At 43.9% G+C, this 21,985-nt stretch overlaps 1 protein-coding gene across 2 annotated transcripts in view; it reads right to left on the bottom strand.

Annotated features, from left to right (window-relative positions):
- LOC108874404 (RNA binding protein fox-1 homolog 3) overlaps positions 1 to 21,985 on the bottom strand; it is a 344,196-nt gene that overhangs the window by 205,830 nt on the left and 116,381 nt on the right. For both annotated transcript variants that reach the window (XM_051074169.1, XM_051074170.1), the window contains one exon: positions 18,335 to 18,398. The gene's annotated coding sequence lies outside the window, so the exon portion shown is untranslated. The remainder of the gene's footprint in view (positions 1 to 18,334; positions 18,399 to 21,985) is intronic.

Below are 21,985 nucleotides of genomic sequence, written 5' to 3'. Positions count from 1 at the left end.
AGGGGAACTGGTTTCCAGTACAATGCCCCTTCTTTGTTCTTCGAGTTACAGACACTCACTGCTGATATTTTGAATATTTATGATGGTTTGAAGTAACTTGTCTGTGTGGCTTGGTGACTGGACTGTCTTGTTGCTGGAGTAGATGTTATTTGTTTTCTCAAAAGAGTGAGACTCACTGAATAAATAAAGCTTAACTAACAAACCAACCTGCTGCTCCTCGAGATAAAATGTCAGGTAAAAATAAACATACTCTAATCAAATCAACCAATTACTTTTGAAAACTACATATTTTCTTTAACAATATGGGTTCAGAAATTCTATTGAACTTCATAGGAACCTTTGAATAATGTAAATGACCATTCTGGGTGTGCAGCTTGCAGGAAGCAGCACGGCTTTGCACTTCAGTTCAATGTCAGAATGAGCAGGGAGGAAATTGTGTGCGAGAGAAGACTTAAGCACCTCTGCGAAGGGCTTAAGTAGCAGTCTGAATTGCACCATTTATGCATAAGGTGCCTTAAAAAAATCACTTGAAAAAAAAAAAAAAACCTCAACGTCAACTCTCACTCTGGGATCCATCAGAGATATTCTAATAGAGCTTCCTCTTGACGGCCGGTAATTCCCTCAGCAGCGTTCGCCGTCAGAACAGCGAGCTACTGCAGAGCAGACGGACGTTCTGACAACCTGCTGCGGCTGTACCTGCGCCGAAAAGTCAGCTTTTCATATCTAATGTCGCCGTGACACTTCCTCTGTGCAAATAGCCACAAATCCATTTATAGAATGTAATCAGACAATGATGTATTCCAGCCTCTAAAGTGGCTGCACTGTACATTAGCATGCAGCTTATGATGAAAGTGAAAGGAAACAATGAGAAACAAAAAAGGGTGATGAAAAGGCAGACGAGCTACGTATCTCTGGAACCAGGAGAAATGAATCACCCGGGGAGCTGCCCTGTACAGCCTCCATGAGAACAAATGGACTAAAGCCAGCTACAATTAATCACTATTTGCATGGAGTTGGCCATAATTCTTTTTTAAACTGGTTTAACTAATGACAACAAGTGGAAATTAATTAGATGTTGCACGAAAAGAAAGAGTAGGGGCCACTGGAGAGAAAAAAAAAACTTTTCAGAGGACTTTAAAAGAAGATATAAGAGAACTAATATCACAAAATAATGAAATTAAAACCAAAATATTTGCCTGTTCAGCACAGTGGGAGTTTAATCCCAAGGCAATTAGATTAGATATTCATGTATTTAAAGTTAAAATTATGAGCTTGAAACAACTATTTCTTGGATGTTCTGGTTTTGTTTAACAGAGGCTGTGTGTATTGGACAGAACCACTGATCCCTATAAACTTCCAAATCCAGCAATCATACCACATCAACATTTCCACTGAAGGCTTCACATAAAAAGTAACTGGCCTCATAAAAGTGGTGTCAAATACGGCCAACCTCTCATAAAAAGCACTGATGAAATTCTCAGACAAAACTATAAATGGCATCTGTAGAGAAAAATAAAATAGTGCACTTTATAGCGCAGAGCCGGACTGCTTTAGTGCATTTTTACAGTCAGATATGTAGACCCTGTGACACACATTTGACCGCTAAGAGCAGCAACACAAAATCCACCGCAGCCTTGAACATCACAATGATGCACAAAATTCAATTTAAACAGCCAATATTTTTATACACTATGTACTTTGACTTTTTTATTCTTTTTGAAAACTGCACTTGATTAAGAAATGAATGGGGTTGCAACAGCTATCCATAAATCCACCTCTGAGTTTGTTTTGAAGTCCTTCTAGAGATTTTAGTAACTTCCAGCTAGTATCAGTGGTGTTTCACTAAACCAGGTTGCCTAATTAAAACTCAGGGACTGTCTCAGCTAGTTAAGACTTCAGTGATATAGACACTGATAGCTGATCAGTTCAATCTAAAATATAAACAGGAAGTCACGGGAGCATCTCAGGCTGTGACATAACGTCTAAAAATACGAGTATCTTTGAACCTGGGCATTATTTTCCCATGATGTCTGTTGTAAATAATAGGGACAAAAATATTTTGCTGTGTACCAGCTGCTGCAATGTGGTATTTTGTGGTACTTACATCCAAAAGCATGGGAAAATACCAGGTTCAAAAATACCAGAGTTATGGTTTAACTGACAGTTCTTTCCAGATGTAGCTATTCACACCAACTAAAATACTGATAATTTAAGGTTCATTTTGTTCATTGTCATGTTTGTATTTAAACCAAACTCAAAGCTGAATCAACACAACATGTTGGACAAACCTGAATAATGTTTCACATCATTCTTCCCTTTGCTTTCACCTGCAGTATTTGTGTTATGATATGATGAACATGATGTGGTTAAGGATGGTAGACAAACCAGTGAAGATATATTTAGCTATGTAAAGGTTACACTTGGTAGTCAGTGGGTCTAACAAATCTTTAGGTAAAAGCTGGTACAGATATTCTCCACCTCTCCACCTGGTGCAGTAAACACAAGGCTCAGTTTGAACTCAGAGCTGATAATGAGTGAACAATCATTTACTGTGTATTAATGAAATAAACTGCCGCTGCAGAGAAGTGTGGGGCTGTTTTATTGAGCAGATTTTCCCGAGCTTAATAAAGCATCAGTCTGTCTTTTTCTCAGGCTGATTAGATGGTTTGGTACGCAGCCACGTCCTTTCAACACATTGTTTCATTTTGTTTTGTGATTGGTGGGTGATTAGTTGGATGTAATTGGATTTTTTTTTTGTTCCTGCCTTTCTTTTCTTCTTTTGTCTGTCTCTTTAAAGTCTTTTGAGACTTTGCGCGTGATAAAGGGCCGTGGAGATAAATGACCTTGAACTTTAACTTGAACTTTGTTCTGCCTCCTCTGTCTCTTTTCTGTCTTCCTGTTCTCTGTCTTTCGCTCCATCTTGCTCATCCTCATTTACATGGCCTGGGCTGCAGAGCTCTAACAATCCATTAGCTCGGCGAGGATGTTGAGGAGATCCATGCAAATAAGTGTGAAATTACACTGTAATCAGTCATGTAAATCGCACCGGTTCTCAATCTGGGCATCATCATTTCTTTGTACGTGTTTAGAAAATGGCATGCGGGGGCGATGGGTGAGGTTTAGGGAGAGAAAGGGAGAGAGAGGGAGAGAGCGCACAAGGGGGAAAAAGACAATAAAAGAAGTGTTTGACAAGGAGGAGGATATGAAAAACACTCAGAAAAGCTTTGATTCCTTATTCAGAACTGAACTCATTTTTCCTGTTGGATTCAGTTTTAAAAATTCATACCGTGATCAAAATTGTTCAGCAATGCGAGACTTCCAGCGCAGAGGCTTTCTGCCTCTTCTTTGATGAGGAGAAAGGAGAGGATGGAGAGAAGGAGTCTGATGAGACAGAGGGATGAGCAAGTAGGTTTTGTATGAGCTTTGTTCACAACAGAGCAGCTACAGTACCGCAGAGTAATGTACAGGAGGAGTGATTGAAGAGGACCATGTTTTCACGTTAGTGCAGCACAGGAAGAGCAACGTGGAAAAAACTTTTTGAAAAAGAAGAAGGAAATAGTTTCATTTACTTTTGAGAAAATATTCAATTAGAAAAGTTGAATCCCACTAGGACCACAGGGTGTACACTGTATGGTCTACTCTGCAATGCTCTCAGCTTTACCATTTCCTTCAACAACACAAATCTGAACATCAGGTACTGCACACTCATCGATTCTGACAAAAAGGAACATGAAGTACCATCTAATGTTTTAAAGCTGGAGTCTACCGAAAGGTGTCAAAGGATAACAGTGGTTCTACATTATCTCCTTACGTTTTAAAATAAATCCCAAAGAAAAGACCAAAATCACAAATTAAATTCACTCTGCTTAACAACAACAAAACAAAAGAAAAAAGTTTTGCAGCAAAGTCATCCACCAACACACTACACTGGCTGATCAAACAGATGCAACATTTCCGTTCTACTTCCTCTGTGATAATCAAGATGGAGGATAAAGTAAGTGTCACTGTGATACTGTATCTTTCCAGAGTTGTAAAATCCTGTCTCTTGGTATATAAACAGCTGGTCAGGAAGTGCAGCACACACTGGACATGTCATTGTTTCACAACCGTAACACACATCTCACAAAGTAAATGCTAAAGGTATCGTAGGGAGTGAAGGCGATCACGTGATTGGTTATAGATGTGAATTAAACCACTCTATCACAGTATAAGTAACTTCATAAACCAGTGTGAATATATGTCATCAGGAAGATCAGTCGATACGAGGCACATAAGCAGAGAGGAAAGTCTGTAAACCTGACAAACCAAGATACTGTAACATAAATCCAATAAAAACACAATATTGCCATAAAGCAGCTGCACTCACTGATTTGTAAAATTGCCCATAACGGCACAATATGACTGGAGATATTAAAAAGAGAACTAACATTGTAAAAACAGAACATCTTTGGTGCTATATGTCTTTATATGCTCATGCAACCCACGCCAGTCAAAGCCTGACACAGAGCATGCCTTAAAAACATACATAAGAGTCATAATGTCACATACTGGGCCAGTGTAGCAGCCTTTGCTAAAGAGAGTTGGATAAACTCATTGACAGTTTTGTCTGTTTATAATGAACAGATAAAACACAGGCAGCCTTGCTCAAAGAATCTCTATAAAAGCATCAGGCTATCAAGATTAAGAAGTCTGAACTGCTGTAAATAAGTTCTTTAACAAAAGGGAATAAGATTGATTTTCTATAACAGGCAGTGGTTTGGCTTGTTGGGGAGAAACTGGTGCCATTAGATCTGCAGATGTGGTGCTGGATCTGAGCGAGCCAACTGGAGTGAATTACAAAAACAAAACACTTTCAGATTCAGTTTCACACCAGTCACCAGCATCTCCTGTTGAATACCACAAGCTGCAACACAACATACCGTCCCTGTGTGTGAGAGCGCCTGTATATACATGTGTGGTGTGTCAGCATATGCATGTCGACAAGCTGGGGAGGAGTGTGAAAGCAAAGCACGAGAGGAGCAGCGAGACGAGGGATCAGGATTTTGGCTCAAATACAATTTGTGGAGGAGTCACTCAATGAGCTGACAGCCGTCAGTGAATCCTGGTGGGGAGAGGGCTGAGCCACTGTGGTCAAACACACACACACTCAACACACACACCCAAACACAAACACAGAGATTCCATCAGCACCGGGAAGCTCAAACAGACAGATGGGCTAATTCGTGACTGACTGTGTGTTATGAAACATTATCTCTGTGTCAGTGAAATCAAAATAACATTTTGGGTGTAAACGCAGAGCTTGTAACTGCCAACACATCACCACATGGCCGTGATAGATGCATATGGACCGTGATGCATGGCCTCGGAAAAAATGTTTTGTTGCTAAACTGCTGCAAACGCTGTTTATTGAGTCATCTGGGGTGAACCGCATGCAGCCGTATATGTTTGCCAATCGCATCCCACCTGCCAGCGCCAAATTAAGCCATCGAATCAATTTCAAGAGTCTGGAGGAAAATGAAGGCCATTATAGACATTGAATTTTATTTGCTCTCTATTCAAAATTAAAGGCTATTGACAGACGGCTTTGTTTTGTTCTCTTTCAACCACTCTACGGTGAGAGTGGGGATAGGTGGTTGCGGCTGCATTTTAATGCCCTGCCCCTTTAACGGCCGGCTACAGAGCCACTTTATAATCCCCCTCGCTGGGGATTTGTGTATGCGGGGTGTGTATTGTAGCTAACTGAACCTGGCTCACTGCTCTCCACGGATGTTTTGTTGTCAAATAATGGGAGAGTGATGGGGTCCTACCCTGCTGCGAGCCACCGCAAAGATTAGACAGATCTTCACACTGGACGATTGGTGAAATTTATCACTGTCACTGGGTGCCAATCCAGGCTTTTTTTTTTTTCCTCTCCCACCGCCCCCACCCACACTGTTTGTGGTGGTTTCTCATTTGGAACCTGCAAACCAGTTGTCATGTGTACTTTCCACTCCAATAGTGATAGCTTTAAGCAGCGCCTCAAAAATCACCCTCTGCTTCATGGTCTCTGCACAAATGCTCATTGCATTCTCTGTCTGGCGTGCATGGGAAATTTTAAAGGGTGGAGGTGATTTGTGTTGGTATGGATATGTGTGTCATGACATCACTGAGTGAGCGATAAATCTGGGGAAAGAAAAAAACAAACAAACAAGCTATGTGACAGGTAAACAAACAGCACATTGTTCTCCTTTTCCTCATTTTCATTATCATTTCTCCGTCTAAAACCAGATGAATCTAAAAACAAAATGCTGACTTACAAGAAAAATCTATTAATTCAAATTCATTTTGCACATCCATCTGTGATCAGAAGATGTAGTTTGTGTTGCAGTTCTAAGAGCACACGAGAACAACATCCAATTTCCAGGTTTAATCTCCATATCTGTAGAGGATCTTTTTGAGCCAGCAGACGTAACACTCAAGGAATACCGGGCTCGTACTCTAAAACACTTAATTTAAACACCGTGTGCAGCTGTGTGTTAACATGCACGTGTGTGCAAACTGGTTGCCACTAAAGCACCAAGCAGGAAGGAGGATTCTCTCTCTTCCTTTAGTGAGTTAAGAGGCCACGTTTCTCAGCCAGCAGATTCTGATCCCTTTTCGAAGCGCTGGTGGAATTAGCATGCAGAAGAGAGCGCTGAAAGGTGCTCCGGCCCTTAACGCAATCTCTCTCCCTCTCCCCCTCCCCCTCCCTCTCGCTCTGCCTCCCCTCTTCCTCAGGTAAAAGTAATGGATTGTAGCTGGCTCTGGCCTCCGTCCCTGTCGCGTCACGCCTGCTACCCAGCCAGCCAGCCGGCCAGGCGGGAGGGCAGAGCTGTAGGCTCTGTTATTTAGCGTCCATTCCTCCACAGTCACACTCGCTAACTCTGAGGCCAGCTGTCCAGGCACACCAGGCCTCAAGGATGGCAGCCCGCCTTAACTGAGAGGTGACACCCCCCTCCACGTTCTTTAACAGATTGCCATCTCGGGCCAGCATGTTTGAATACCAATGAACAGGAAAAAAGAACTCTTTACTGCAGGCGACGAACAGGAACAGTGACTCTAACAAACAATGAAAAGGATATCTGATAAAACTTTCTTGTGGCAGAAGATTAGGACATAAAATATTTTCTTTACATGATGTGAAAGCTCATACTTTCACTTGGAACTTAATATTCTCTCCATTCTCTCTCTCTCTTTTTTTTATTTATCAATTAATTCAAAATGCCAAACAACACAGTGAAGATATCTGCCACAGGTTGTGAAAGCCCACAGAGAGATATCTTGTTTTGTCGGATCAACAGCCCAAATCCAAAGATAGTCAATTTAAAATGACAGAAAACAGAGAGAAGCAGCAAATCTTCACATCTCAGAGGCTCAAACCAGAAAAAACGAGATATTTTTGATTAATAAACTGTTGGCAACAATTTCCTGTTGATTGATTAATCAATTGTTTCAGCTCCAGAGTCAAATGACTCAAATATGTGATGTCAAAGTGTTGTTTCCACTGATAAACTTGCAGATTACTCTCAGCGACTCTGCAGCATCGATACAGTTTTTCAGCCTCTTTTAACTCAAAGTTTTGGTTTAATGCAGGTTCAGTCTTCAGCAGCAGGTAACTGTTGTCTGTGTCTGCTGACTGACTCGCCATAACAGCTACATGAGGTGATGATACATTGTGTATCTGTCAGCTTGTGGTGGAGTTCTTATATAAATGGTCAAAAAAATCTGTGACTGCAGCTTTAAATTCTACTTTCCTTTACTAACGTACATCAGCATCCACTTTGACATAAACGTCAACCTGCACATCCGGATATGCGGGGGTGCAAAGGTCGTAGCTGTGTAATCGGTACTGACAGTCACCCAGAGCTCATGCTGCAGCGGGGCCTGTGTTGATGGGTATGTAAATGTCGAAGTAAGTAGATGTGCAGTGAAATGTGCAAGTCAGAGTGAATGTTGATGTACAATCAGTGCAGGAGTCCCTCACTGAACTGACAGCTGTCGGTGAATCCTGGTGGGGGAGAAGCCTGAGCCACTGTGCTTAATGAATGTGCGCTGCCATCAGCTCCGAATCTCAACCAAAACAGACGAGCATGCACACACACACACACACACACACACACCAGCATTAACTCTACTGCAACATTAGCAAAAATGTAAAGTAACACCTAATCTATTTTAGCTCATGGTTTGAGTTTTCCGCCACATTTACTGTAGGTTCACTAAAACAGAGAAAGAGTTATTTGGAGTAAGTTAATCACAATTACAAATGCCGTTATGGTGGTGAGTCACATTAGGTTGAATGTCAATGAGCAGCATTGTCAGCTAAAAAAGAGGTCTGGCAAGCAGCACTTATGTGACTTTTCAAAGTAACATAACAGTTCCAAAGAGGACAAATCATCTGTGCCCACATTACAAGTGCATCAGTCACAAAAAAAAAAAAAAAAAGCTGCAAAATGGTTTAATATCTCAAGGGGGACGAGTCTAGAAAATGAGGACAACATCTGCCAAACACAAACTGAGTCGACAAAGAAGAAGAGCAGACACAAGCTGGAACTCACAAACGGGGATGTGACAATACACATCCGCCCAATGTCAAATGCTGCTAATTGGAATGACAATCTAACACGATCCTCCTGTATAAGAAGTGCTTGCAGTGGTCTAAGTGCTTTTTCCATTAAGTGATAATGTTAGAAATGTTTTTTCCTACTTATACAGCTGCACAGTGCACACTCTGCAAAAGCAGACCTGCACCTGAAGAGTGTTTAGAAGATACACACTCATATTTCATGTGTCCATTCATAATGTTTCCTTTAATGTTAAGACAGGAGTGTCAGTGTGGAGCTGTTGTGCCAGGAAGCTTTGGATGGGTTTCGACAGCATATGCATGAACACAAAATTCAAGATTGAATGTTTAACAAAAGCCGCAGCACTTCAGAGGTGTGTTTTTTATTTTTAAATACTCAGTCGAGCTGTGGTTGCATTGCTCATCAACTTGTCACAACAAAAACAGGCTCTATATACTGTAGCAGCTGCTGTAGCTGTGCAAAGACATGGAAATGTTTCAGCTTGTTTTCCTAGTCTGTAGCTTCTGCCTCAGATTTGTAAAAGGAGATGAAGTTCAGTGACAGTTTGGCATTAATTATGTTCCTGGTTTGTCATTGCATTGTTTCTGACTCTGACAATTATGTCTTTTTCATTTCATGCTTTTATTTCCCATGTTTTATTTCATGCTTTTTAAGTAACTGTAACAGCAAAGAACCTCTTCCTCTCCTAAATAAAACACCACAGATTCATCCTCTTTTCCAAATGCAGCTCCGGTGTAGTGAAGTGAGACAAGAAAACGTCTCTGCTCACTTAAGGTGACAAACAAAAGCACAGTCCATTAGAAACAGCATGCACAGACATACTGCCGCATTAACAAATGTAATCGTGTTGAGCGGCACATGTATTTTTCATTTCTCCTGCCACTGCTTCATAAGGCCACAGTCACGCAGCTGCAATCATAGCACAAGACAAAATGAATTTGAAGAGCTCGCTGTGTGTATCTGCCTTCCACGCTGCCTTAACTTCTGTTCTGCCTCCTCACTGCCAGGAGAATTAAACCTCAGTGTGCAGTAATGGCAAAAGTGAAAACAGCCCCCATTAAATGTGATAAAAAGCTGTGTGATAAAACCATGTTTGGAAAAATTGCAATACATGTGCCGTTCAACAAGATGTATTAGTTCAGGTAGCAATTTGTCTCTGCAAGCTGTTTTTAATGGATTTTTGGAGTCTAGGACTTCCGGAAAGGGAAGGCAAACATGCATTAGAACAGACAGTACAAGCTTTGAACTGGGACATTAGTGGGTTTAGATGTTTCCTGGGTAATAATGGCGAAAGAAAAATAAAATGCATCATCTCATAAACAACAGGAAGTGAGTTCTACTTCCAAAGAAAGCTGGCGTCTTCGGCCCTACATCTTTAGATTTGCTCATTTGTGAGAGCGCATTGCAGATTGTCCTGTTTACTAAACATGGATGCTGTGTGCAGTAACTGGCATCGCCTTACAAGACTAAAAAAGTTTGCCAACACGCACAGTTTTTTGCTGTGTCAACCCTCAGCTACAATATGTGCTCGGAAATCTGCTAAAACACTTCCTAAAAACACAAAAAAACAGTCCTTGTTCATAGAGATGGGGGAGGGAGTTTATGTAACCACTGGCGACAGAGGCAGACAAGAGGGGTTAAAAGGACAAGTCATGAGGCCTACATGTTGTGACCCCCTCCATCTGGAACTGAACGCTGCAGTTTAAACTTTTCCATCGACCAAAATCTGTCACGCAGCCATTTCGCTGTCATTTTTTTCTTAAATTGCCCGATACGCAGGCAGCAATGACAGTCATCTCAGAATGTCATCTAAGCGAACAATTAACAGAGCAGCAAAAATGTGAGGTCAGACATAATTAACATATGTGCTGCTCAGCTATAATTGCTCAAGTCTAAAGCAAGTAATTAAATCATTCAAAGTGAACCATGCAGACAATAACGGACTGAGTTTTTCAGATTCGCAAGAGGGGGGCATGGACGAACTGGTGCGCCTTGCTCCTCTCCGTCGCACCACCCCTGGGACACACACACACACAAAACGAAGACGCAATAGATGCTCCGCTTGTAATCGCCTGGCAGAAATAGCTAACACCGAGGGGATGCTACGTGCACTCGCAGGGAGAAATGGCGCCCACTCCCACGAGCCAGGAGGAGACCCCCCATCTCTCCCTTTATTCTCAGGAATCAAAGAAGCTCAGTCACATGCTTGAGGTGCTCCTAATTGACGGCACAGAGATCTGCTCATTATGATACATGCATCGGGCTGGCCTGTCAGACAGAAGGAGGTGGAAGGGAGCGGCATTAAGCGAGTGGCAGGAGCATTATCAGTCTATATTTCACAGGTGTCTGCGGGGACTTGTCCCCGTTTCGTCCTCTGGGTGTCATTTATTAAATGAGGGAATGAAAGGGATGTTTAAGGTAGAAATACAGGCCTGCTTGGACAAGGGATTATACATTGTTACAAGAAGAAAAATTGCATTTGAACCTTAGATACAAAATCGTGGCTCTGAGGTCTCATTAATTTAATGTCCTTACAGTTATTCGTGCTTTATTTTCTTGCTGTAGGTGAAGTGTTCTGATTTGTACAGTAACTGGTACCTGGTTACCACCAGCATTAATAACTAACTTTGGAGGAGATTAAATTCCGTTTCATAGGAATTGCTGCAATCAGTGGAATTCTTTGATTTGTTTTTACACTGAAATCAACTTTTTGAAAAAATAGAACATGAAATTGTGCAGTTTAACAGTTTAAAACCATTTGACACCTCTGATCTTTGAGGGAGGGGAGAGAACCAGTGGGTCCAAAACAGAGTACTCTAACATTTCAGCTAATTTCACAACAACTCTTCCAAATGAAATGACAGAATACTGTTGTGGTTAAGGTTTGGTTAGGTTAATGCACAAAAACAAATTATTCGGGTCAGTCTGGGTTAAAATAGCTTCTTAGTTAATGCTGGGGAATGAGAGAAACGGATGTTGACTGTGGAACAGGAAGCAAACAGCTGTCTCCTGCATCAAGGTCTGACATTTTGTTTACCCTTCCAACCACCTCAACCTCTGCTGACTTTGTGGCTCTGTAACAACATCACACTTTTTCATCCTCTGTTCCTGGCTGATGATAATTACATCCCTGATGACCACTAGAGGGTTTCGTCACCTGAATGTAAACGCACTGTTGTTGGGGATTTGCTAAAATGACTGATGCGGCCATTTTTCTTGCGAGGACTGACTCCTTTATAAAGCCATGCTCTGCTGAACAAGGAGAACATCTTTCAGCAAACAAAACCAGGAAGCACACAAAGAGTTTGCATCCGAAATTAAATCAAAATACTTTTTTAATAACAGGTCCTATGAGGAGCACAGCAGAGGGATGAATAAAACCAGGCGTGACCAACACAGCCGAGTCCCCATACCACCACGCTTCCACCTCGACCTCTTCTGCTGTGCCACTCTCTGGTGTGACCAAGCACTATAAAATACACATTTCCATTCATAAATTTGGGGAACTTCAGTCCTCAGAGTCCTCAGTCCACCTAACTTACATATCTGTGGACCATGAGGGGAAACTGGAGCACCCAGGGGAAACCCACACAGGCATAAGGAGAGAGTGCACAGCCTCCACACAGGGAGGGAGGGTCACTGAGTCCTTCCTGAGGATTTGTTTCTGTCAAATGAAGAAAGGCGCTGGCAACTTTTGACATTATGTTCTCAGTGGACCACGGATGAGGTCAGAGGCAGTACATCATCTTTTTTTTTTTCCTTTTTCAATGGTAGGACTCAGCTACAGAGTGCTTGTTACAATATGTCTTCGTTTCATAATAAACCAATATGCTTTCAACCTGTCTGACCCAGGGACTGAGGCCTTCCTGAGCAAATTCAAAACACTTTGCGTGTGCTCTGTTCTTGACATTTAAAATCATATGAAAATGAAAATGGATCCCAATTAGAGCCGCAGGAAGCATAAGGCCCTCTTGGTTCTCTTAGTAACAAGCTGGTTTAAACATTTCCCCCCACGAAATGCCTTGAAAATTGACCTTCTCATTCTGCGAGCGGCGATAAAAGCAGCCTTGAGTGGCCTCAGATCAAGTTATTTTGATAGTCGTCTGTGAGGATGAAAATGTGAAAGTAAAAATAAGGCAAAGCAAAAGGGAACATAATCACACAGCGTATAGCTGCAGAGGTAGCACCTTGCGCTTAAACGTTCCACATACTTTCAGTACAGAAACATGACATTAACCACCAGGTATTAATGTAAATCACAGGGGTGGAAGACGCTAATAAGCACTTCAGGACAGGTGATTATTATTGAGGTGATCGTCAGAGGATTGACATTGTGTACTGGATAAAGTCTAAAAATATATGAAATAATGTGAGTACATCCTACAGAGGCACTGACATAAACACACAGCAGTGCCTTAACAGGCTAATGTGAAGGGAGGGTAGAGGGAAAATAAAAACTATGCTATATTTAAACTTGAGGGTGCCGAGGCAGGGATGTCGGTTGGATCACCTGTTGAAGAGCATTTATTTCAACAGGGGAACAAAGGTCAGCATCCTTGCTGGAGCTTTGATTGGCAGGCGGGGGAGCTTGATGCCCACAGCAGCGGCCCAGCGGAGCAGCCAACGGTGGCGTGTGGCTTGGCTGGGCCACATTTCTGACTCAATGCTGACTAACTGAGTGTGTCTGCTGACAGTGTGTCTGACTGATAGGATCACCCCGGGAGGCTCTTCCGGGGCCTTTACAAAGTGTCTCTGATAGGCCAGGCCCGTAGCACTGCCGCGAGGGCCCGTTGACAAATTAAATTTAAGCCCTGCTAATGCATAGCGTAATCATAGAGTGAGGTGGTGATAAATTTTTCAGCGGGGTTACCATGGGCGCAGCAGAGGAAGAGCTCGGTGTAGAATCCGAGATGGCAAAGAGAGGAGAGGCGGCGGCAGCTGAGGGAAAAATAGCCGAGTGTGACCTCAGCTCAGTGCTGAAAAATCCTGTGCTCAGAAGCCAAGGACTCGTATGAAAGAACAACAATAACACGCCATTATGAGATGTAACATTTTGCGACGACCTGCGTTTCCAGGGGGAAATTTGAAAGAAAAGCAATTTCACATTAAACTATCTGACACAATGCAGGTCTGTGGAGTAGAAGAGCGAGGGGGGTGGGGGTGCAGATAGAGAGGAGTGTGCGTGCATGTGTGTGTGAATGGTTGGAGGGGTGGTGGTGGTGGTGGTGGTGGGGTGCTCGGGAGCTTCCTAACAGCCATTGGCCAACTGGAGCGAGACACACACATCCCCTCCGCCGAGTTAAAAGGGATGGAGTGGATGAAATTTCAAAGCCTCCCCTGCAGACACACACTCTGCTTTGCACACATCAGCACTGAGATGTTCAAATATTCGACGTCGTCGTTCCAGCCTGGTTTTCTCTCCTGTGCGCTGGTATCAGACATGGTTCTGCTGTGATTAATGAGAAAACCAAACCCAAAGAGGATCGGCCACTGCACGCGTACGTGTGCGCACAAGAACGCTCTTCCCACTTGTCCAAATGTCCCTTTTTTCCTTCAATGATGCTAAGAACCGTCCTTAATTAAAACCAGTGTCTCTGGGTCGTATATTTCCCATGATTACTTGCTGCAGGCAGTACAAGAACGTGAAAGTCACCGTGAGATAAGAAGGGAAGTGGCAGACATTCACCTATTAAACTCCATTCACTTATTATGACCAACAATGCCGTTCTGATTAACTGGCACATTGACATCATTATAAGACACATTGCAGAAGCCTAACACAAAGACTAACTCTGCTGCCCTTGTACAGACAATACGAAGCCCTCAAAGCTGCGGCGTGTTCAGCTCTCCCTCCTCCGCTTTTATTTCCCTGACTTGACAGCCTTGATTTGACCACTCGCCTCCTTTTCTTTACGAGCATCTCTCAGACTGAACATCTGTACAGCCACGTCGCAGCAGTCTGCGCTATAAAACAAATGCAGCAGAATTATACTCCAACATACTAAATCATCTGATAATTCTGAGATCTCCCTTTCTTGTTGTTATTGTTTTTTCTTCTTCTTCTTCCTCTATTTTATTTTATTTTTTTATTTTTTTGTTTTTTTATGTTGGCAACATCTTTGTTGCTAAGCAGTCGTTGCTGTGGTGATTTTGCACTGCACTTCCCAGAGATCACAAGTCAGTCAAAGAGTGTGGCCGGTACTATGACGTCTTCCTCTGTGAATCTGATGAAAGGGAACTTTGACTCCTCTTTTTTTTTTTTTTTTTTTTTATAAAGCCCAAATGCTTCACAGAAAGTTCTTCTTCAATTTATTCACATGGACTGAAAGCATGAAAGACATCGTGTTCATCAAAGGACTGAACAGCCTTTACAAAAGCTGTGTAGTTTTCAGCTGGATGACACAGAAAAAGAATTAGAAAAAATTCCCCAGATTGTGACTTTTACAGTGGTACACGCAATGTCACACCTCATGAGATGAATATGAGGAAATTGCTTGACTTGCTGACACATCTTAAAGCCTTTTTTTCTTCCTGACCGGAGATCTCTAACATCAGAGGGAGTCAGGTTCACCTATCGACTGGTCTACCACCACCCGCCCCCAGTCCTCGACTGGTATATGTACTCAGACGCACCTCCAGAATCACTGTCACCCTCGCTGAGTAATTACAGCGATTAATGCATGGTCGGAGCTCGCCTCTGGCTCTGGACACTCTATCAAGACGCGTGCAGTAATGGATGGAAGCACATTCTTAATAGAGAATCCATAGTGTCTAAACGTAGTGAGAAAAAGCCAAAAACATATACCTTTTTGATCAAGACTGACTTTACCCACAATCCTCTTGGGGGAGATCGTTTACCAGCCTAGAAACAAGAGAGAAAGCGGTCAGGTTCTTTTGCCCTTGTCGTTGCGCTCGCGCTGACCTCTAAAAATGGACAACAAAGATCATATCACGAAACCAATACTAGCACCAACGGCCTTTGCACAAATTGATTTAGCCACCCAGAACTCACTCCCATCTCAATGAGGTGGCAGGATGCTCACAGCATATATCACTGTCACACAAGCACCCTCTAGTGAAATGTGATTTTTATCTTTATGAGCTTTTTTTTCCCCTTTTCGGTACAGCATGTAGCGGCTTGTGATAAGTGATGAGAAATAAAGGGTTGGCACATTACGCTAATACAGGTGCTCTCTGCGCATATGGGTGCTATCACACAGGGAGAATGACATTGTTGTGGTCCTGTGCGTTTGAAAGCGGCTGGTAAGGCAGCAGGGGGCCTGTGGTATATGGCTCATAGATCACTAATGTGTGGGTGAGAGTTGTCACCAGCCAGCGCCTGGCTGTGAAGCACAACATAGTTTATGGCACACAACCGCTAGACGTAAGCATGAATCGTGGCCCAGGCAACAATGAGGAAAAGCACACTAAAAATAGATGATAAGCTTTTTTTGCGCTCGCCCCAGAAACAATGGCTGCTTTTGATTTTTCATGTGTTCAAACTGCGGTACAAAGGATAAAGGAAGCGGTGTATAATGTCTAACTGGGCCTATAGTAAAAGATCTGGATAAATACAGCTGAGAGGCCCACGCTAACCTGAAACGCACCCTCTGTGAAGGCTGGAGAGACACGATAAATGTTGCACTTTCAAGTGTGTTAAATGCACTAAGATAGTCTGGGCTTTCTCCCTTTCCAACTGACAACCTCTGTTACACAGTTAATTACAGCCAAGTGCAACACAGTGCTGTGTCAATTATCATGTGCTTTAGCTCTCTCCCAATGGATATTTTTACTGCCTGGGTTTCGCTGCTAAAGTTTCTACCTTCTTTTATTGCTATTCTGCCCAGGTCTCGAGGCTGAATTACATTCGGCAGACAGAGCTGTAAAAACAGAAGGGATTTAAGGATTCAGATTGGTGGAGGGTAACCTAATCTTCCGTAATTGGGGGAATGGTTCTCATTTATATCAGCCTACTTTAGAAAGCAAGCTCATCGGCAGGCTGCTATCATCCCAGGCATTTTACTCTGACGATTCATTTTCATAAAGGCCGGGGAAAGGGTAGGTCGGCCGCCACAGCTTCGAACACACATATTAAAGCTAATCATCATTAATCAAAGCACCGCTCTTACTTAACAGGTCGTGGAAATCAACATACACAACCTAAACGCTGCACAAGGATCCCTCATGTGCTGGTTTTTGCCTGAGCCGCCATGCTGCTCGAGTGCTGTGAAATAACACATTCTGGGCTGCGCCGTCTCAAAATGGAACTAAAATGGTAATCCTCTGCCAGGCGAAGCGTTCTCGCCTCGCCAGATGCTTAGTTCTGAAATTTGCCTAATTGCCACGCTCAGATCAATCCCTTTTACTCTGCCAAATGAATCTGCCAAAGTGTGTTGCGAGCGTTTTGTTGGCCCAATATGCTTTTTTCTCTTGCAAAGATTCGTGTTTTTCGTGACTCCCGGCGAAGGCCTGAGAGAGGTTTTGGTCTTGGTGACATATCCGCACAGCCGGATGCGTGTCCACCCCTGCTGACCTGCGTGCCCATTAGCCGTGGTGTTGCAGCGAGGGCACAGGGCCTATCCATCTCAGCGCCCACACACACACACACACACACACACACACACACAGTACACCCACTCTTCATATGGCTCAGACACATGCTGTGGGCGGACTAAATGTGGCCCTTTGATCAAAGGGCAGTGTGTGGGAATGGACACTGACTTACTGACCTCCACACACACACACACACACACACACACACTCTATATATATGTATATATTCATGCACTGTTTACTCATTATTAGGTATGCATAAGAAGTCAACGCAGATGATGCTGTGGTAACATGTTTCCTGCTGGCACTCACTCAACAAACAAACTGAAACTCTTTCACAATTATTGATACACACACATATGTGTGTGTATCAACACAAATGTTGAATGAAAAAAAGCTCATTTGTGCAGCTGCTGCTGTAGTCATTAAAATGAAGTGCATATTATGAATGGCACACACATATGCTCTGCACATCTTGAAGGTCTGCACCAAGACAAACATCCATCTATGATTCACCTGCCATCTGCACAGACGACACATCTCACACCATCATGAGAAATGACTGTGTGATACAAAAGTCCTCAGTGCAAAAATAAGAAAATAAGAGAAATGTATATTTAAAAAAAAAGGGGAGAAGACAGAGGAGAGGTGCCTCTGTGTGTGTGTGTGTGTGTTTAAATATGGAAAGTGACGGATGAATCAGAAGTTTAGTCAACAGAGAAAACCTTGGTTCCAGCTGCCCGGCTGTCTGATGAGCCACTCTATGCTTGTCAACAACATCCCCTATCATTCTCGCACAACTATCTACTCACAAAACCAAGACCCGCCCCCTTCATCCCTTCGGCAATTCCACCATGCTCCAAGAGAAACCCCTCCGAAAGCAGAGCGGGTTTGCTCGCAGCGGCAAGCGGCAGCAGAAATCTCTTTCCCCCTGTCTCTTTCCCCCTCCTCCCCTCTTCCCTCTTCCTCTCCTCTCTCTATTTCTGTGCATCTTCTCTCAATCCTTTTTGTCTCCACTTCTTTTTCTCCCTTCCCGCGCTGCCACTGCGTTTGGCGCGGCGGATGAAAACATAAAAGAGGCAAAGAATAAAAAAGAGAGAGAGAAAGAGACAGAGAGAGGAAGAGACAGACCGACATTGGGAAGGCTGGAGAAGCCAAATTAGCATGAGAATACTCACAGTGTTGTTGTTGAAGGAGCGCAGGGATGGGAGCGACGGCACCGGTCCCTCCGTCAGATACAACCTGCACACACAAGATTGAAGAGGGAAAAAAAAAAGAAAACTAGGCTGTGAGAGCGGCAAAGAGAGAGGGGAGAGGAGGAGGAGGAGGAGGAGAGAAGAGCAGGACAAGGAGGAGGAGGAGAAGAAGAAGAAGAGGGAGGAGGAGGGAGCAGAGCATCCAATGCACGCACCAACAGGAACCCAAATAAAGAAATAAAGGATTCCTCGAGGAATGTGTGTGTGTGTGTGTGTGTTTGGGCAGTGATGGTGTGTGTGTGTGTGTGTTGTTATGAGGGTGGGGGGTGGGGGGTTGTCTTTGGGAAATATAAAACACACACACACTCACATGCGGGGTTGCACTTGGGTGCGCAATCACATCTGACAGGTCTGATCTGCAGTCCACCTACCTCCTTATCGCTACCTCACTCTTCCACAGCACTATGCTCCCTCTCCCTCTCCTCTCCTCTCTCTCTCTCTCTCTCTCCGCTCTCACGCTATCCCTCACTCGCTCTCTCGCTCGCCCGCTCTCTCTCTCTCTCCTCTTTCTATTGCTCACACCGATGCCAGAGATTCAGCCGCTACAGGGGAGCTATCGCCCTCATCGCTGTATGTTACTGAAAGAGGGAGGGCACCATCGGATCTCCCGCCCGCCCACGCCACCCAGCCCAACTCCTCCCCTCCCCCCTCCCTCACCTCCAGCTCCACCTCGAATGTACAGAGAAAGAGAATGCTTCAATTGAATGAAAGCAATCCCAGTGGCATTGAGGCAATTATAGAGGCTGCTGGCACTGTTTTCTGCCTTTTTCGTCCTCCCCTCCTCTTTCTCGTTCCCTCTGTCCTCTCCTGGGCTGATGGAGGGTCTGTTTTCTCTCTCTTTTACTTTCTCCGTGCTCCAGACATATGCCACTATTAATGTAGCTTCTGTCACTTCAGCTGTTTTGGTCAGATCACTTCTGTCTCTGCTTCCACTTTCTCAGCCCACGTAGAGTCTGCCTCCTTCCCTACACCTGGCTGTGTGGCTGCTACACCCTTCTTAGCCCTCCAAAAAGGCTCCACAAAACCTGACTATCAACTCCACCTTGCACAACCTGACAGCACCATTCCGCTCCAGCAGCTGCTGAGAGGTAAAATATATTAATCCTCCTGGCCTTATCAGGTCTTGCAAGGCTAGCGCAGCATGGCACGGCACAGCGCTGAACAACACAAATGATTCAGGAGAAACTTTAATAACTGTCTTTTAGGTCTGGGTTTTTGATGCATGCTGCTCCTGTATTTTCTTTCTTCCTTTTTGAAAATCTAACAGTACATATATCACCAAAAAAGGAGCTGTAAGTCAAACACCTCGGCTTCTAATCAGGTAGCCCTCCCTCCTTCCCCTCCACCCCCGCACATTGCATCCCTCCAGCCACTACTGCACTTTATCTCCCCTCAATTAACATCTTCTGAGCGAGCTTCTATTATCTTAACCACACAGAGCAGAGAGGTCCTCCGAGGAGACACCGTGGAGGACGGCTGAGCTGTGGACAGAGGGCTCCCAGCCCTGCTGCCGCCGCCGCTTCAATTCGCAGGCCTAATTAAAGCCCAAGTCAGACATGACAAACTGCAAGCAGAGGTGCTACAGAAACAAACACCGACAGAAGCGTTGCCTGCGCGGGTGCGTGTAGCCCGGAGGATTCTCTTTGTGAGGATTATCTGCCAGAAAACAGACACGTTCACGTCAACGTCATGACAACATCATCTAAATCTCTTCTGACTGTTTGCTCAGTTTGATCGTGTTTATATTTCTACCTTCTGTATAGGCATTACCACAGTCATAGCATCCACTATAAATCATTCTCCATATGAAGGCGAGCGAGGCAGAGAGACAATGCCACCTCGCTAAAGCTCAAGGATTCCTATAAAATACATAACTGATACAGCCGGTTGACGTCATGCTTATATATGACTAATTTCCGTTTTGTATAATGCCCCCCCTCTGCCCTGTTTCATCTGTTTGGTTGCCCTCACCAACTTCAATTTCACCCTATGAAGCCATCAAACCACCCATTAAGCCATCAAGCTGCCCTCTTTGTCCTTGCTCCCCTGTCTGACAACAACAGTGAGAGCTGGTGTCGCATCCCCCTGCACTCTCAACACCGAGGCAGCCCGGCGATTTGGCCGGCCCTGCTGCCGACTTTGGCTCAGGCCAGACTATTAAGAGTATTCTATTACTGTTGGGTTAACCTGTCACGCTTGGCTGTGGCTCTCTTTATTGTCTGGCCGCTCTGAAAGGGCAGGGGATAAAACTCCATCAGTGGGACAAACGACCACACATGCCACCATTCATCAGATGCCTGGGGTTTCCCCAGGGATTCCCCCCCCATGGACGCTGGCCACCACCACCTCTGTAACGCCGCAGGGGCAGCCTTCGCTCCCCCCTTTAAAACATGAGCTCCGGGAAGCTAATCTACACAGCCGGGGATGGACGGAGTGGCGACTGTGGTCACCTAAGGTTTCTCTCCTTAATCATGACTCAGGGAATAGCAGTTCTATCAGGGCTGAAGGAGCTAATGTATTGACTAAGATCAGGTAGTGCAGCAGGCAGGGTGTGGGGAAGTGATTAAGAAAGCAGGCTAGTGATCAGTGGATGACAGGGGTCAATCCCCTGTTGGGCAATTGGGTAGTGGCCTTGGGCTAGGTACTTAGCCCCAACACAGCAGCTAGACACTCAACACTGCGAGTGGATAAAATGTCAAATTCAACTTCACCCTTTGCAAAGGTTCAAAGCAAGGAGATGACAGCGAACGCTTTGGTTATTAAAAAATTCATATCGTAATGAAACAGCCGCGTTCCATCTTCACACATCCCCCTCCAGCAAACACGGCGCTCCTTTTTTCATGGGATCCATCAAGGGAGGGCCACAATTAAGTGACTAATTTGATTAGGAGATAATGTGAGTCCCACTTAATGGAAAGGACAGACTTCACAACACAGGCAGATTAGTTTGGTGGATGCCTGCTTATTAATTAAGACAGCCCTCCGTGCCCATATTAAGTCAAATGCACAGATGCAGTTTTAATGGGTCAGGGTATGCCGAAGTAAGACAAATGGAAATTGGTATGTGTAAAAAAAAGAAGCTGGTTAATCTTGATGATGAAAACTAAAATTAGAAGCTCGTAACTTGGGTATACACTTCTATTATTTACCAGTTCTTGATGTAATAGGTGGCTGGGACTGTTGTTCAAACATGCCACAGCATTTTTCATCTGGAAGTTCACTGTGCTGCATCTTTGTTTCCACTGTGTGTCATTGCACACCATAGCAACAGCAAGTCATTATACTTGTTCAAATTACCTCTCTTGCTGCCATTCAGTTTTTGTCTCTGATACTACACGAGCCCTTCAGAAGAACTCCTGCTTTTCATTTATGATTTGATCTGCATGCTGAACCACTGCTACAACGTGTGCTCCATTCCTTCCAATATTTGATGTAAACACATATTGAATAATTTATCAATAAACTAATTTAATGTTTGAGCAAAAAGCAAATAAATGGGGGCAATTTTCTCTTCTGTAAACTAGGATTAGGGCTGAATTGTTGCCTTGACTGAGTAGCTTTAACATAAAGGAT

This window comes from Lates calcarifer, linkage group LG11 (assembly GCF_001640805.2).
Source record: "Lates calcarifer isolate ASB-BC8 linkage group LG11, TLL_Latcal_v3, whole genome shotgun sequence".
Classification (NCBI taxonomy): Eukaryota; Metazoa; Chordata; class Actinopteri; family Centropomidae; genus Lates; species Lates calcarifer.
The sequence above is the reverse complement of the archived record's forward strand: the minus strand, read 5'-3'. Positions and strand labels throughout refer to the sequence as shown.